This window comes from Schistocerca americana, chromosome 2, assembly GCF_021461395.2.
Source record: "Schistocerca americana isolate TAMUIC-IGC-003095 chromosome 2, iqSchAmer2.1, whole genome shotgun sequence".
NCBI lineage: Eukaryota > Metazoa > Arthropoda > Insecta > Orthoptera > Acrididae > Schistocerca > Schistocerca americana.
In genome coordinates this window covers 658552525-658571583 of record NC_060120.1, presented here as the reverse complement: position 1 = coordinate 658571583, position 19059 = coordinate 658552525, and positions in this window count along the sequence as shown.

Genomic DNA, 19059 nt, shown 5'->3' with positions numbered 1-19059 from the left:
ATTTAACAAAAATTATTATTTAATTTTCACATTTGTGCATTCGTTATTATTGTAATATTTTCTGTAGTAATATTCTCGATGTATTTATGATTGTAATATTTCTATACTCACAATGTAATTGCGAAATGTGTCAATATCTGCGATAACAAAAATTTAAATTCTGCCACAGAGGAAAATAATGTTGTAAGATTACAAAGAGATGTTAATGGTCAGCAGTAGTATAAAAAGCACCACGTAGTGTGTATTCTTTGTCGTCTTCCTGGAGAGCTGAAAGTGAGAGGAACCTGTGACGTAGCATTTTATGAATGGGTAGACTTCTTTGGTCTGTATCTAGATTTAGCCGCCAGTAGAGGAGAAATTACAAACTAATGTAAGTTGAATTATTGTTGTGTCTAAATACATTATAGCCGGCCGAAGTGGCCGTGCGGTTAAAGGCGCTGCAGTCTGGAACCGCAAGACCGCTACGGTCGCAGGTTCGAATCCTGCCTCGGGCATGGATGTTTGTGATGTCCTTAGGTTAGTTAGGTTTAACTAGTTCTAAGTTCTAGGGGACTAATGACCTCAGCAGTTGAGTCCCATAGTGCTCAGAGCCATTTGAACCAATCTAAATACATTATAATTTAACAAAAGTGTGTATTACTAATGTAAATTAGCTTGCCCATGTCATCTATAATATTTCTTTAAAGAATTTTCAGCATTTTTAGCGGTGTTGCTGGGCTGTGCCGCGACCGAACGATTTGCAGCGGCGGCACATTTAAAAAATTGTTCCGCTAAGAAAAATTAACCAAACCCGTAAATCGGGAGCAGATAAAAAATTAGCAGTGAATTAAGAAAACGTTTTTCTTTTACAGCGATCCTGAGACTGATGGAATTTATTACTAGTTTCACATTTGTGCATTCATAGGCGGATAGTTAACGTTGAAATTTAACAATTTTGGTTCTTTCAAATAACTTAAATGTATAGTGAAGTGTGTTTTATCAATGATAATTAAACGTCGGCTTGTCAATATTTAACCATTTTCTGCTAATAGAGACAGTCTTGTGTTCCATAGCTAACGCCGGGAAAGAATTCAGTAAATATTTAAAAAAAAAACACTGCATTTAGAAAATGTGTGCCAAGGCCGAATTATGTAAAGGATTTAAATCTCAACTAAATATTCTTAATCAGTTAATATGAATTCACGTAATTTTAAATGTACTTAATTCTGTGTAAATGAATTTTTATTACCACACGTAAATAAGAGGTTCTACAACAAAGTTCATACGTACAGAAGGAAAGAAAGGCAAATTAACTAAAAACAAATTTAAAAAAAGGTAACTGATCATTCTTTAATTTAATTTCATTAAATTGGCGCCCAACGTAATATTTTTTTAATGTACTGTATGTATTGCCTAACCAATATTGTGTGGTAATACCTGTGTATGATTTTTTGCATGAGAACACTATATACCCAGAGGCAAGCTTAAGAAGAGAGCTCATTATATCGAAAAATTAATCACCTACCACAATACCAGGGGGCAGCTGCACCCAAGATAGATCACCATAAGGTAAAGCTACAGTGTAGTTGTCCTGTGGGTAGTAAAGTAGCCTCAGTGCAGTGTTCTCGGATCATTAGTGGTGTGCTTGTTGTTAGTGTTTAAAAAAAAATAACAGGACATTTGAGTAGTTAGTCATTGTATTATATAATAGGTGTGTTTCAACAAATGACCATTTCTTGTGTGATTGTGTCAGTGAAACCTAAGTGTTAGGATGTTTAGTTCAGATTTTGTTTCTTTTGTTGACTATGGTTAGATTGCGTAGTCAGAAAGATATAAACATGGATAATGAACAACAGTTAGCAAGCAGTGATACCGAGTTAGAAAGTGGGGCACAAAGTAATGTTAGTGGCGTAGTTCAGGAAGTACAATGTGAGAATCTGGGGGCAGAAGGGCAAGAAATCTTGCCACTGCCAGCCAGTGATTCAGTTGAAGGTAGAAATACTGTACCACCCACAAGCACTAGACACGGACCAGAGAGTGGTGAGGTGTCAGAAGTGCAATCATTAAGAGTTATGTTCGAGCGCATGCTCAATTTCCAAGCTACGTTTATGCATGAACAAGCAGAGCGTGATCGACGCCACCATGAGAGAGATTTGCTGTTAATGCAATCTTTGGAAGCTATGCAAAGTGAGATTGTTAGTTTGAAACAAAACTATGAAACCATACCCAAAGCGGTGGAAGAACTGAGCGAAAGAGTAGATAATATCCAAGTGGCTAACGCCAGTATCGTGGGTGAAATCAGTGTACTGGCTAACAGGATGGAACAATTAGAAATTGACACAAGTCAAGTAATTGAGCACAAAATATCCGAACGAGTGCACAAAATTGAAAACGAATTTATAAAAAAAATAGACGGGAAGGTGCACGCCGCGATTGAGGCCAAAGACTTGAGCTCCGATGCGGAAGTGCAGGACCTAAAGAAGGCGGTGCACACTGACATTCCGCTGTGACAGCGAAGTGTCAACCATCGTCTTGCGGAGCTGGAAAGCTGCTTGCTGCACGGCACGTCTTGCGGAGCTGGAAAACAGCTTGCTGCACGGCGACGCACAGGCGTGAGGGCGGTGCACACTGACATTCCGCTGTGGCAGCGAAATGTCAACCATCGTCTTGCGGAGCTGGAAGGCAGCTAGCTGCACGGCGCGTCTTGCGGGGCTGGAAAGCAGCTTGCTGCACGGCGACGCACATGCGTGTGTCACGCCAGCCAGGTTCAACAATGATAGGCATATAAGCACAGCAGTGAAAAATTGCGACTGCGAGACAGAACAGGCAACCAATGTTAGCGAAACAAACAAATGTCACTCCAAAATAGTGATTGAAGAAAGCCTGATTAAAAACCGACAGTTTCAGATCTTTACAACGAAGAAGAAATCTGTTCACCCTGTAGTGTTTATCAAGGGATTTAGAAACATTTTGCCTAGCGTTTGGAGTCATACACAGAAAATACAGTTCGTTATGTCTTACATACAAGGAGATGCTGCATTATGGGCAACCGAAGCAGCTGACAGTTGCGACACATATGAGCAATTTGAAAAGGCATTCTTGGCCAAATATTGGTCAACATGTATTCAGGAGAGATTACGGAAAGAGGTATATAATCCAGAGCCGTATTCTCCACGATTAGGCAATTTGCGAAAATATTTTGAGAAATACATTAATAAGACCCGTTACTGGGACGAGCAGATTTCATCCCGGGATTTGATCAGACTTTTGAAATCACACTTGCCGATACACGTAAAGGAAAAACTTATACACGTACCGGAGAACGACATGGAACATTTCTTGTCTGTTCTGGACTCAATTGACCTGATTCAGGAGGATGTTAAGGCAGCCTCTGAACAGGCTAGAAGTAACGGAAACGGTTACAGAAATTGTCGAAATAACACGCCTCCACCAAATAATGGAAACGGCGGAGGTAACAATAGGAGACAAGATTATATACGAAACGGGAATAGAGGTAGAGACCGCAACGGCAATTGTCCGCCAGTGAACAATGACCGGAAAAGGAGGTTCGATGACGGACATGAAACAGGCCCACCAAGCAATAGTAGATGGAAAAATGCCAGGGGGCCGTGGAACACTAATACCTATAACGATGCAAACCGAACTTGGCCACAGAACCAGAGGCCCAGTCCGGACCGGCAAAACAGCGAAAGATATGACAATAACCGACCACCAATTGCGCAACCGTGGCGGCCGACGCAACACAACTTACACATAGTGGAGGTCAGCGACACAGAGCAGCCATACCCATCCACCTGTAATAATTTAACAAACTAGATTCAGCCGAGGTACGCTCTCCATCGCCGGCTGAGGTTTGGAGTGAGAGCAGCCCGACGCAGAACAAAACATCGAGAATCTGTATCCTCAGGTATAATGATGGGGTATAGATGGGACATGAATTAATAACTGAACCACCCACGTGCATAAAGGAGCACAAAGACAACGTACAAGCGATAATAGAGATCAAAATTAACAATATTGATGTGCAAGCAATCGTAGATACAGGTGCTACTGTCAGTGTCATGAGTATGGACTTATTCAGGGTACTGGGGAAAGAAAAGCGTATGCTGACTTTTCCTGTGAACAATTGCAAAGTCACTGGAGCCATCAGTGCACAGCGACAAATAATGTAATTTCATTAAATGGCTAAATTACCTCATTCTTACGATCATCGATGTATCCCTCCAAGTCGTATTAACTAAAATAAGAAACCTATTAGAAAGTAAAATACCGAAGAGAATTAAGCATGACATGTTTTTCCATCCACTTTGACGGTTCCTTAAACGCTGAATTTACTGCGAATTACTTTCCTGCGAGTCTGTTTCGCGACTAAATAGCGCCATACTCATTAACGTACATACAGATGACACGAGAAGTTGTAAAATTGGAAATGTATTAGCAGTGCTCCAATACAGTGCGTAATGGACGAAAAAAAATGAAAAAGAAAGAGGCAGCTTAGGGCATATGAGAAAATAACTGCAAAAATTCGGCTACTGAGGCTACATGCGAAATGAAATTAAAGGGAAACCCTTATGAAAACATCTATTTCGTTGGAGAGATGGAAGTTGCAAGAAAAGAACATAGGGTTTGGACGAAAAATACCTTACTGTTTACAGTCTACCGCAAAGACATATTACGTCAAGGTACGACCGCAAAAGTTCGTGTAATGATCTCCAATAACTCCAACGATAAATTTAAAAATCAGAAATGTACAGGCCGTGGAATAAAACTTAGGTAATGTTTCTCTTTCTGCAGAAGTAACTTTTTGCAGTAATAACAGCGCATGACAACTAGATATCACAGCCATTTAATACGTAACTCCGTCGGTTCTGTTGTGCCATAAAAGAAATGCTGTGCCAGCTTTGTTAATTTCTTGGACCTGTTCATATGTTTTATGGCACTTCTGTCTAATATTTGCAATTGCCACTCAGTCTTAAAAACAGTCCTCATTAACGAAGCTCAAGCTATATTTACTCACCGTTTAAGCACTCCAGATGAGCTTATGATGCTGCAGTAAACAGCCAGCGGTACAAGCTAATCTCGATAGATCTCCCCACCACTGAGTAGCAAACACAAGAACACATGGCCTCGTATCGCACTGTTATCAGCTTACATCAGCTTCGTTCGTCTATCTTCGTCGATGCTCGGGCACGGCTTCTGCCAATTCGCACCGTTGCTCGATATTTCTGCTCTCTTGTGCAACCAGTTCAGTGGCTCGATGAACAACACTACGTCATCCAGCGTGCAACACTAAGAGATCGTCTTCTTACTGCTGACTTGATGTTACTAATTGTTCAGATGGTTCAGATGGATCTAAGCACTATGGGAGATTTAACATCTGAGGTCATCAGTCGCCTAGACTTAGAATTCTTAAACCTACCTACCCTAAGGACATCCCACACATTCATGCCGGAGGCAGGATTCGAACCTGCGACTGTAGCGGTAGCGCGGTTCCAGACTGAAGCTCCTAGAACCGCTCGGCCACACCGGCCGGCGTTTCACAGTCTTTCGAACAAAGTTATGACCGTTATTGCCAAGACAGATTACCTTGTAGGCGAATAATATTTTTATAGCGTCTTCAACCTTTTTTTTGTTTTTTTCGTTTTTTTTTCTACCACACACAGAACGTCTTACGGCTCCTTGTCGATTATGTTACCGACTAAGTGGATAGAAATGTACCACATACTGTGACGTCGCAGTTCATTAATACAGAAGGCAGATTGAACTTACGAATTTTTGTGTACCTTTCTGGTAACCTGTGTAAATTCGGCATACAATACCTAATTCGCAACTGGTTGAAGCAGTTTAGATACCTCACACGAATGTATTTACGTATGAAAGATTGACATTTCATGAATGGAATCATGCCATTAAACAAAAACAATATCGGCTAGATTAAATGTGTAGGTGTAGATGTTGTTAGGACTATTTTAAAGAACGTAGGGAACGTGCTTCTTCACCAGTCACAGATTTGTAGCGACTCTGGAGGCCATGCGGTTAAGACAGATCAGTAACCTTTGGCGCTTAATGTCAATTTATTTGTAACTGCGGTCGTACATCCAGTATCAGATGATTAATTTCTGCCTATACTACCATCTTAAAATCTGTGGCCAACAAAGTGATCATTTACAACACAAATCGCCTGTCTTATAACTGATGCACAACTATTAAGACAAAAGGAAAGGCCATCACAACTATTACTTTTGTTGTTTCTTACCTTCCTTGTGTCAACTGGCCGTTATTTAGAAGGAAACAGTCGCGATCTAAGAGTAAAATCACTAAGTGTCCTTATAAGGAAAGCTATCAACACATCTTAATTTCACTAAATGGTAAATTACACCCGCAGCAACGCGTGAAATTGAATAAAAATCATTAAAACACTGCTGAATTAAACAACACTGGACTAAGATCTGGATAATGTGACCACTGTGACTTTTGATGTTGGACTACTGTAGTGCGGAGATACTCTGAAAGTGACCTCGAATATCCATTCGTTGCCCATAACAATTGCTCACATTTGATTTGTTCCTTTCTGCTGTTTCTTAGTAACTTCCTTGGAACACCACTTTTGAACTTCTATGATGAATAAGAAAAGAAAGTACGCAAACGCAACAAATTCTGCTTTGTGAAATATGGCTCTCGTTAAGTATAGCACGTGTTAACATATGTTATTCTAAGGAAATGTTTTGTTTCCTGCCAAGTAGTTCTCAGAGAGGCAATTCTGACGCTGCGGTTGTTAATGAAAGCAAGAATAAAGAAAAATCAAGAGACTTTCATGCCATTTGTCGACCTGGAAATTGCGCTCACAATAGAAATTCTGAGAAAAATAGGGGTAAGCTACAGGGAGAAACGGGTAATACACAATATGTGCAAGAGCCTAGAGGGAATAATAAGAGTGGACGACCAAGGACGAAATGCTCGGATTAAAAAGGGTGTAAGACAGTGATGTAGTCTTTCGCCCCTACAGTTCAATCTGTACATCGAAGATGCAATGATGGAAATAAAAGTTGAGGAGTGGGACAAAAATTCAAGGTGAAAAGATATCAGTGATACAATAACATTGCTACCCTAATGAAAGTGAAGAAGAATTACACGACCAGCTGAATGGAATGAAAAGTTTAATGCGTACAGAATATGGATTGCGAGTAAACCAAAGAAAGACGAAAGTAATGAGAAGTAGCAGAAATGAGAACAGCGAGAATCTTAACAGGACTGTTGGTCACGAAGTAGATGAAAAAAAATTGTGCTACCTAGGCAGCGAAATACTCAACGACGGACGGAGCAAGGACATCAAAAGCAGTCTAGCGCTGGCAAAAGGGCATTCCTGGCCAAGAGAAGTCTGCTAGTGTCAAAGATGGGTGTTAATTTGAGCAAAAAATTTCGAGGAATGTACATTAGGAGCACATCACTGTATGGTAGTGAAACATGGACTGATAGAAAACCGGAACAGAAGAGAATCGAAGCATTTGAAGTGTGGTGCTACAGACGAATGTTGAAAATTAGGTGGACTTATAAGATAATAAATGGGGAAGTTCTGCGCAGAATCGGAGGGGAAAGAAATATTTGGAGAACAGTGACAAGGAGAAGAGACAGGATGATGGGATATCTGTTAAGACATCAGGGAATGATTTCCATCCTACTAGAGGGCAAGAACAATGGAGAAAGACGGAGACTGGAATGTTAAATTGGAAATTTATGGCCGGCCGGAGTGGCTGTGCGCTTGTAGGCGCTGCAGTCTGGAACCGAGTGACCGCTCGGGTCGCAGGTTCGAATCCTGCTTTGGGCATGGATGTGTGTGATGTCCTTAGGTTAGTTAGGTTTAATTAGTTTTAAGTTCTAGGCGACTGATGGCCTCAGAAGTTAAGTCGCATAGTGCTCAGAGCCATTTGAACCATTTTTTGGAAATTTGTGATAAGGACTATGGGACCAAACTGCTGAGGGCATCGGTCTCTAGGTTTACGCACTACTTAATCTAACTGAAAACAACTTACACTAAAGGCAACACACACACCAAGGGCCGAGGGAGGACTCTAACCTCCTTCGGTGGAAGCCGCGCGAACCGTGACACGAAGCCTAGACCGCACGGCTACCCCGCGTGGCGATTGGAATGTGGCCAACAAATAATTTAGGACGTAGGTTGCAAGTGGTTCTCCAAAATGAAGAGGTTGCCAAAGGAGAGGAATTCGTGGCGGGCCACATCAAACCAGTCAGAAGACTGATGCCTTAAAAACACTTACTTATAACAGTTGTGAATCTGCGAGTCGTAATTGCCGGTTACACGTCGTTATTTCTATAGTGACTTTGTCTCCTGTAGCTGTTAGATTCGTTAACGATAAAGGTCACTTATACGCAAATGCAGCGTCTTACAGATAAGAGACCTTGATGGATGGTAGAAGAAACACATGTCTGTATTTTAAATTAATTTTATTCGGTATTAGTCATTCGAGCTGGAGTATTTCTTTTGATAGTTCATCTTAATGTGCGTAATACTGTTGCGTGAGGCACCAATGATTCATTGTCATAGAGGTTACATACTTGAGGAAATGTTTCACAATGCTCTGTAACCAGAAGTCAAGAAAAATCACTGGTTTGTGGGATCTAAAGCACGACAGGAATTACATTTTGTTAGATAGCTTCTGGTAATATTTTATCGTTTTGTATTGTAAACTATAGTGCGTAGGCGGACTCGACTCTCGTGACCGTGGTTGTCGAACTCTTGATGCGGCAACTGGCCTGTGCATATCACGGCGTCCGCCTGTTACACAACATTTTCTCAGCTGATGTAAAACTTGGGGCAACGCCTTCCACATGCGATTCACTGGCGCTTGCGTTCCTACTGTCTTGAGTGCTGAGATGAGCTCACGAAACAGTGAGAATTATATTGATTCTTTCAGTAATTTGTATCTTGCAATACTTAAACTATTAATAATTTAATACTATGGACAGCTGTTCGCCAAAATAAATAAATAAATAATCGTTGGTAGGTGAGACGTGGGAGTTAGGGAAAGCAGGAAAGGTGTGGACGGGGCCTAATTAGTACCGTTGGTTGCACAGAAAAACACATAGATTTTATTTTTTTAAAAACTAAACTCTCAAGTCATTTTTAAAAGATTTTACTAAACTGGCGGCTGAAAGCCTTATTACATGAATTGCAAGTTATTGTGGCCTGAAGGCCACAAGCAATGTCACATACAATCAACGGCTGAAGGCCTGATTAAGACGGTTCAAAATTATTCGTCGGCTGTAGGCCAGAAGCAGTTTCAAAAACACACAACAGCTGAAGGCCTGGGTTACACCTTAAAAATTCTAAAACCCTTTCTAATAATCTTAATAACTTGTAACAAGCTATAGTGATCGCTGAAGGCCTCACTAAAACAGTACTGAAAATTATTTGTCGGCTGAAGGCCACAAGCAACGTTACAAATAATTAGCGGCTGAAGGCCTGATTAAGAGAGAATTCAAAATTATTGGGGGCTGAATGCCACAAGCAGTTTTCAGAATACTCAACGGCTAAAGGCCTGAATTACAAGTAAGAAAGGCAGTTGCATGTTAAAATACTAAAATATTTTGAAAACAATCGTAACGAACTATAACAGGCTATAGTGACAGCTGCAGGCCTTATTAAGAGAAAACTGAAAATAATTTGTCAGCTGAAGGACACATGCAGTGTTACAAACTATTTAACGGCTGAAGGCCGGAATTACAAGTGGGGAAGGCAATAACATGTTAAATCATTATAGTAAATTTTAAATAATTATGACAGCTTGTCCAAATAATTCGGAGTGATACACAGACAGTGCTCCCTGGATCGACCTGAGGAAGGTGACTACAGCTGTGTAAGCGGTGAGACAGGCACCCAAGAGTTGAACTCACGTAACAGGATGACAACTCACTCTAGGGGTAGCTTAAGCGCCGACCTACCGGCTAACCAATCCGCCTAATGTCCGATCACCGGTACAACGATGGAATATTTTTAGGCAAGGGCGAAGAGACGGACAGCACCACGTCTTCAGAAACACACCCAAGTCCGAAGGAAACACTATAACTAAGGTAGACCTCCCAAAAACATATGGAAAGTACAATTCAAGAGGCTGTCGAACTACACACCGTGTCGGACAGCATCAACACGTCAAGGAAAGGTACGCTGCCCTTAAAGTACGCTAACCTCCAGGGCAGCTAACTGGGGCATTAGCGGCCACAAGGCAGAAAATACCGCTGGTTGCACTTCACTAATAAGAATAATACTAAATGCAAAGTAACATGAAGGAGTAGAAGGCGGCTAACAGCTTCCACCAACCAGACAGACTCCACTTGTTGCGGTTGGTGTCACTGACCCTGGGAGCAGCAACACACAAACAACAGCGAGATCTCAAACAGTGGAGGTTTCAGTCTTGGACACGGTTCACTCAACTTCAAACGTCCTGGATTCGGTCGTCGGCTACAGGCCCTCGGTCTGACAGTGCCTGCACGCCGCCAGCGGTCCCGGCCTGCCCTCACGCTGTGGACCTCCTTGCTGCTCCGTCTGAAGCCGAACTGATTTCCGTTCGCAATTTCCCACCAAATCCATTACGCTGACAGCATTAAAATAACTGCTCTTTCAAAACCACAAGATACACATGGATCCGGGAAAACAATTCAACCAACAACTCACAATACTAAAACCAGTTACTGTGAAACAACACGGACGAATTATAAGTCGGCACAAACACAGAGAAGCCAGAAGCGGTCAGAAGACCAAATGCACGTCGCTGCTGCGACGACCGACCGCACGACCAACCAACGGTCGTACCCAGTCAAGTCAGGCACGGGAAAGATCCCTGAATAAATCGTCGACTGAAAACTTATTGCCATGAAGTCATTTCGACGGCCAGATACACAGACACACACTCACACACACACACACACACACACACAGACACACACACACACACACACACACACACACACACACAGATGAAAGTTGCACTACTCGAATATGACGGTCCATTCAACTAAAACTCGCTGAATCCGGTCCCTGACGTGGTCGTGCACTCTCAACTAGCTCTACGTACAATGACCCGGAAATGCTAGAGGCCACTCCAAAGATGGTACCGAAGTTCGAGCTATCGATAAGCGTTGCTGCTGCCACTCACAGACAGACAAGGTGAGCAAACGTTGTGGCGCCAGTGAACGCACTACGAAAACGAGACGCCACTGTCACTATTACAAGATGCCAAGCTGTGAACGGCGTCAACACGAGCCACACAGGGCTCAGTAGGTAGTGATTTGTCTTTCTTCTGTGTACATCATTGTGCCACAGGCTTCTTTTTGGCGCGTTTTTGTTAGATCGCTTTCTTATTTGCTAGTTCGGTATAAATTTTGCAGCTGATTTTAAACTAACATAGCTCAAAACTGGTTGACGCTTTCTTGTCTGACGCGTTGTCGAGGATACTTTGTTTACCACTATCGTTTCTCTATGAGCTACATACTTGAAACTTTCAACATATAACTCGGCGGCAGTGCAATATTAACCTGCTTTCTTGCGTGATATGTGGTGGGTGTAGTTTGTGTACCAATGCACTCTCCCCTTTTTCCAGTTCCACTTTTCCTCCCAGTGACTACTTCTTTTTCGATTTCTTCGCATGTTTCCTACTCTCGTTCAGTCTTGAATTCCCTGACGTTTCTATTTCTTTCATTCATAACTACTTCGGATTGCCTTATTTCTGTCTTTTCCGGGAGATTCGTTATGATTCTCTAAAACCCGCGCTGTGATATTTCATTCGACGCTGTGTAACGCTCATGTGGCTATTACTGGGGTTATAGCAGATAGAGACTGCGGGGTCGAAAAGGAGACTACGAGTTACACTCCCATCGACGACGTGTGAAGAGGTGCCATTAGGCCATGCACATCACTAACATGCCAATTTCAGATTAACAGGTCGACCCCATGTAGATATGGGCTAAAGGGAAAGAGGAAGAGTTGGGCTTATACTCTGTGGCTGGCTAACAAAACACCTTTTGAAGCTTCGTATCGACGTACATGTCAGGGGCACCACAAGTGTTTAACGATTCCATTCACGATTCTAAGTGCACAAAGTAAGGTACGGAGTTCGTTTGAATTTAATCTATGTTCTTAACCTGATTTTGTGGACGTATCCATGGATATTTAAAATTTTTTTGTTGTTTCTATGATGCAGAATATAATACTCTCATGTTTTACCCCATCTTGCATTGATGCATGTCTGTATTTGTCGTGGCGTGCTATCCACAAGTTCATCAAGGCACTGTTGGTGCAGATTGTCCCACTCCTCAACGGCGATTCGGCGTAGTTCCCTCAGACTGGTTGGTGGGTCACGTCGTGCATAAACAGCCCTTTTCAGTCTACCCAGGCATGTTCGATAGGGTTCATGTCTGGAGAACATGCTGGCCACTCTAGTCGAGCGATGTCGTTATCCTGAAGGTGTGTACGATGGGGGCGCGAATTGTCGTCCATGAAGACGAATGCCTCGCCAATATGCTGGTTGCATTATCGGACGGAGGATGGCATTCACGTATCGTACACGTGTTACGGCGCCTTCCATGACCACCAGCGGCGTACGTCGGCCCCATATAATGCCACCCCAAAACAACAACCACCACCTTGCTGCACTCTCTGGACAGTGTGTCTAAGCCGTTCAGCCTGAGCCAGTTGTTTGCAAACACGTCTCCGACGATTGTCTAGTTGAAGGCATATGTGACACTTATCGGTGAAGAGAACGTGATGCCAATCTTGAGCGGTCCATTCGGAATGTTTTTGGGCCTATCTGTACCGTGCTGCATGGTGTGGTGGTTGCAGAGATGGACCTCGCCATGGACGCGCATCATGTAGCCTATTGTGGACAGTTTGAGTCATAACACGACGTCCTGTGGCTGCACGAAAAATGTTATTCAACATTGTGGCGTTGCTGTCAGGGTTCCTCCGAGCCCATAATCTGTATGTAGCGGTCGTCCACTGTAGTAGTAGCTCTTGGGCGGCCTGAGCGAGGCATGTCATCGACATTTCCTGTCTCTCTGTATCTCCTCCATGTCCGAACAACATCGTTTTGGTTCTCTCCGAGACGCCTCGACACTTTCCTTGTTGAGAGCTCTTCCTGGCGCAAAGTAACAGTGCGGACGAGACCGAACCGCTGTATTGGCCGTCTAAGCATGGTTTAACTACAGACAACACGAGCCGTGTACCTCCATCCTGGTGGAATGAGTAAAACTAATCGGCTGTCGGACCCACTCCTTCTAATAGGCGCTGCTCACGCATGGTTCTTTACATCTTTGCGCGGGTTTGGTGACATCTGTGAACAGTCAATGGGACCGTGTCTGTGATACAATACCCACATTCAACATCTGTCTTCAGGAGTTGTGGGAACCGGGGTGACACAAACCTTTTTTTTTGATATGTGTATTTTTCTGCCTCGATCAGGGCCAAATCTATCGTTTCTTCGTTCATTATGTATCAAAGCATTGTGCTTTACTTAACTTCGAATCCTCCCAGTACTGGTTTCCATGATTTTGTTGTTAGAAGTGAGTCTCCTTGTTCTTGCCCAACATCCAACCAGTGATGCTGTTCCTAAAGACCATTCTAATGCAATCTACCACAACCAGTAACCTCTGAACCCCATCATCTGTATCCGTCTGTTAACTGCCATCTCCTGACTTCAGTTCTAAGTGGACCATATGAGCCAAAAACAAAAGCGAAATTTGTTTTGGTTTTAAGAAAAAGCGCTGCGAGATGAACAGATAGTCATGACTTAAAACCTTCCTAAAAAAGCATGGTCATTTTGAGTGCCTTTTCATCCCTATATTTGCAAACTCTCATAAGTCACACTTACGATTGTTTCCCATACTGTCATGTAAGTTATTGTGCATTATGTTGGACAGATTATAAAACTTTTCTGTATGGTTCGGTGTGAGTCGCTGTGGGGGCTGATTCTGCGACTGTAAAGTACTGTGATATGTTTACACAACGGATGTGGCTCCTCGTGTTTCAAAGCCAGCGCCACCTGCGACACTAGCCACTGCCTCAGAGCCCTCCCTCAGAGTCCACAGCTTACCGCACAAGTTTGCTTTTCTCACCAGCAGCCATCTTAGTTAAGCTACCTATCATAGATTTCCCCCTACAGCCTGCCACTCGCCTTTACATCGTCTTCTGTTGACTTTGAATCATGGCAGGTTGTCATGGTTCCTGTGAATTTATTTTCCACTATGACTTCTTTTGGTCACTTTATACGCTCACACTTAGGAAAGACAAGCTCAATACTGTACTCCCACTTTATATTCCTCAACTCTTGGCCATCATCCAGTTAGGAACAACTGCACTATTTTTGTATGTAGACGACGGTATAGAAAATGCTTTCACGCTTCACCATACGAGGTTCCACTTGAATCTCACCCTTCTCGAAGTAGTGAATAAAGTTATCTGAAGGTGAAATTTGTAATTATTTTCCGAATGCTTGTCACTTACCTAAGTGGGAGTACTAGAATTTTAAACGTGAGAAATCTTAAATGTGTAAAACTCGTTGAAGGAAGGAATAAGCTTTTGTAACTGGACGTTAGTCCCACCCTAATTTCCGAATATGTCGGTGTACACAAGTATTGTAATTTATGTGCCTTGTTCAGTGGAATAGGCAGCTACCATTTAACATGTTTTTCAGTGTATTACGAGATCCAGCATTGGGTAGGAAGCTTCATACCAAATGTGTATAGTCTTTTTGTGATTTGTGTTTTCTCTGATGATGAAACGGACTGTAAATAGGCGACAGTCGTCTTGGATAGAGGTCAGTCATCTATGGAATACGCTATTTTGATTAATATGTTGCCTGGATACTGACTTTGGCCAAATATTATGTGATGTAGGTTTGTGGCTTGCCATGAATAGAATCTGCCGAAATGTTGTGTTAGCAGCCTTGAACTCTGTATTTACGATGTAAGACAATATTAGGTAGCTGAAAAACTTGTCTGATTTTGTATTTGCTTTGGTTATTTTGTCATTTCGTGTTAAGCTTCTATTCTGTGGTAAGGAGAGAGTCTATGCGTATTTATGGCGGTTCTAAGCGCTTCAGTCGGGAACTGCGCGACTGCTACGGTCGCAGGTTCGAATCCTGCCTCAGGCATGGATGTGTGTGATGTCCTTAGGGTAGTTAGGTTTAAGCAGTTCTAAGTTCTAGGGGACTGATGACCTCAGATGTTAGGTCTCATAGTGCTCAGAGCCATTTTTGAACAAATTTGAAATAGCTCCAGCTTTTAAATTCCGACCATGGTGTTTCGAATGCTTTCCTTGGACGTAAGATAAATGTAGGAACGAGAAACCCACTCCTCAATATTCCCAATCGGATGCTTATGTGCCGTGTTGCCAGCTACATTGGCGGAAAATATCCATACACCGATAAATTATTAATGTAGCGTAATAAAATATCAGGAATAAATTTGTCTTGGTAACATACTGAAGTGATTAACGTTCCAAGATCGCCGGTTAATGTAACTGCGAGGAAAGCTACTGTACATGTGAAATGCTGGCGCACTAATAATCGGTGTAATCGCCAGAATGTTGAATGCAAGCACGCAAATGTGCATGCATTGCGTCGTACAGGTGTCGGATGTCGATTTGTGGGATAGAATTCCGTGCCTATTGTAGTTAGTCGGTCATTATAGGTACGGTTAATGCTGATTGTGGATGACGTTGGAGTTGTCAGAATATGCCCAATACGTGCTCGATTGGAGACAGATGTGGTGATCGAGCAGGCCAAGCATCATGTCGACACTCTGAAGCGCATGTTGGGTTACAACAGTGGCATATCGACCATCGTTATTCTGTCGGGAAACACCCCCTGGAATGCCGTTAAAAAATGGCAACCCAACAAGCAGAATCGCCAGATGGGGGTAGAAATTTGCAGTCAGGATGCGTGGAATAATCACGAAAGCTCACCTGCTGTCTTACTAAATCTCACCCCAGACCATAACTCTAGGTGTAGGTTCAAAGTGTCTAGGCTGCAAACAAGTCGGGTGTAGGCCCTCGCCGCGCGGAGTGGCTGCACGGTTCGAGACGTCATATCACGGATTGCGAGGCTCATCCCGCCGGAGGTTTGAGTCCTCCCTCGGACATGTGTGTGTGTGTGTGTGTGTGTGTGTGTGTGTGTGTGTGTGTATGTGTGTCAGCATAAGTTAAAAATGGTTCAAATGGCTCTGAGCACTATGGGACTTAACATCTGAGGCCATCAGTCCCCTAGAACGTAGAACTACCTAAACATAACTAAGCTAAGGACATCACACACATCCATGCCCGAGACAGGATTCGAGCCTGCGACCGTAGCGGTCACGCGGTTCCGGACTGAAGCGTCCACAACCGCTCGGCCACAACGGCCGGCAGCATACGTTAGTTTAAGTTAGCTTAGCGTAAGTCTAGTGACCGATGACCTCAGCAGTTTGGTCCCTCAGGAATTCACATACATTTGAACATTTTGTAGGCGCTCACCTGGTGTCTTTCTAATCAACACACGGCAGTCGCTGGCGTCGAGGTAGCATCGGCTTTCATCAGTAAACACAACACACCTCCACTCCGCTCTCCAACGAATTCTCTCTCTGGGCACCAATGAAGTCTACAACAGCAATGGTTTGGGTTCAGTGGAACGCACGCTACAGGGCGTCTTGCTCGGAGCAGTCTTTGAAATAACAGATTCGTTGTGTCACTGTGGTGCCAACTTCTAAAGCAGACGCACTGCGATGCGCTACAGCCATACATCGAATAAGATGGTCATCCCTGTCTGTAGTGTCACATGGCTGTCCAGTGCCCTATCTTCCCGTGATCATCGGTGCCAGCAATCGTGTACAGTAGCTCGGCTTTGAGAGCTATGGGACTTAACATCTGAGGTCATCAGTCCCCTAGAACTTAGAACTACTTAAACCTAACTAACCTAAGGACATCACACACATCCATGCCCGAGGCAGGATTCTAACCTGCGACCGTAGCAGCAGCGAGGTTCCGGACTAAAACGCCTAGAACCGCTCGGCCACTGTACAGTAGCAGTTTCTGCCAAGTCTTTCTGCATTGTCGTTGAAGGAACATTCACGTTCTCGTAGTTGTATTACACGACTTCGTTCAAATTCAGTGAGCTGTTAATAATGGCGTCTTCGTCGTCTTAAAGGCATTCTTGAATAATGTCAAATCATTAAGCCTAATCTCAAAATCTTTACAGCGCATTTTAAAAGCAAACTTGATGTCATCGTCATAGACGCGCTAGCAGCGCCACTCTTACGAAGCTGACGCGAAATCTGAATAGACGTCGTCTTTCAGATGTAGAAACACGTGTATAAACTTTCGTTTATCTTGCACAACTCCTTACTGGTGTTGGGATTTATTTTTCCGTCAGCGTAATTTCTCAATAAATCATACTGTAAATTTAAGTGCGTGGTTGTTAATGATCAAGTTGCAATTCACCTGGAAATCGTAACTACAGTCACAATTCTAATGCATGGGCAACGTGGCTGAGATGTAAAAATCCTTATGAGTAGTTTCTAAAATAATTCCAAGAAATTTCTGTAGTAGACTAACTTCCATTATCTCATTTTTTTTATATTTCACAGTAGTTGTCCTACTTTTGCTGCCTCAGTAGATTTAGCATCGAGAAACTTCAATTTTTACTTTCATTTTGACTCTCCCAGGCGAACTCCGCCGCCTGTAACTCCTGATACCCAAGCCTGCAAGATCACTGTATGCTTTTTAGTGATCTGTGGTTAAATTTATGTTACAGGAGCAGTTACACAAGTTTATTTGTGAGGTTGAGAGAATTTTGTAAATCTTCCCCTTGTTATCTAACGTCTTACCATTTTTTTCTTATGTCTCTACAAGGGTCTACGTTAATACCAGTCGTATGTGTATTCTGGACTAATGGCTGTACCTACTGCTCGTGTTACCCAACTGCTGCAGGAAATGATGCCGTCACCATCTGGTTTCATCGCTTCCAGAGCTCCGTGGCCATTTTACAACATCACCGTACAGTTTTACCTCATCAAGAGCTCCACAGCCGATGTCAAGACCAGTTGCAAAAAAAATATAGAAGGATCATATAAAATGTTTGTCAATATGGCAATTTCAGCCAAATGGACCCTTGTTACCCCTACCTGTTAAGCCCTCAAGATGAATTCAAATGGTTCAAATGGCTCTGAGCACTATGGGACTCAACTGCTGAGGTCATTAGTCCCCTAGAACTTAGAACTAGTTAAACCTAACTAACCTAAGGATTCGAACCTGCGACCGTAGCGGTCTTGCGGTTCCAGACTGCAGCGCCTTTAACCGCACGGCCACTTCGGCCGGCCTCAAGATGAATTACCCTGCCATATATAGAAGGGGGAGGGAAATGCTGGTCGCCCTACCAGTATTGGGCGAGTTGTGAATTTTTGTTGCCAACTAAAAATTTTCCTCCGCTTAAATTTTCGTCGCATTTTCCAAGCACCTTTACTGTGTCCTGTGTTCTAGACAAATTCGAAGTCTCAGCAGAAGCTGTAGTCCCTTGTAATCTGCTGACAAACCAGCGACATACACCAAAGTGATTTGCCAATAATGAGTGCTGGAGAAGAATGATGTGTGGGTTGCAAGACACAGCAAGAGTGTTGGACCTCATATGGCCATTTTCTCTGGATCTGGCTTCCATAAAAGCATGATCTACATCCCCACTTCTTTGCTCTAATTGTTCTCGAACTTTGTTCCACAAGAAAACGAGATTTTCCACGTCCACCATGACTGGCTAGTTGTCCATCTTCCTACCCTGAGCACCCCCAATAGTACAGCATATCGCCAGACAGTAAAATGGTTTGAAATACTCTAACACCCGGCACTTCCTGGTATCAGTAAGGGGTTCCTCCATCTTTCCGTTTAAAAGGTGAGGTTTTCAATAAGACGCTGATCTCATATTTGGGTGGATGACAGTTCAAATGCCTGTCCAACCATCTAGATCCTGCGGTTCCCTAAATTGTTCCAGCAAATGTCAACGTGGTTCCTTAAAAGGGCATGGGCAA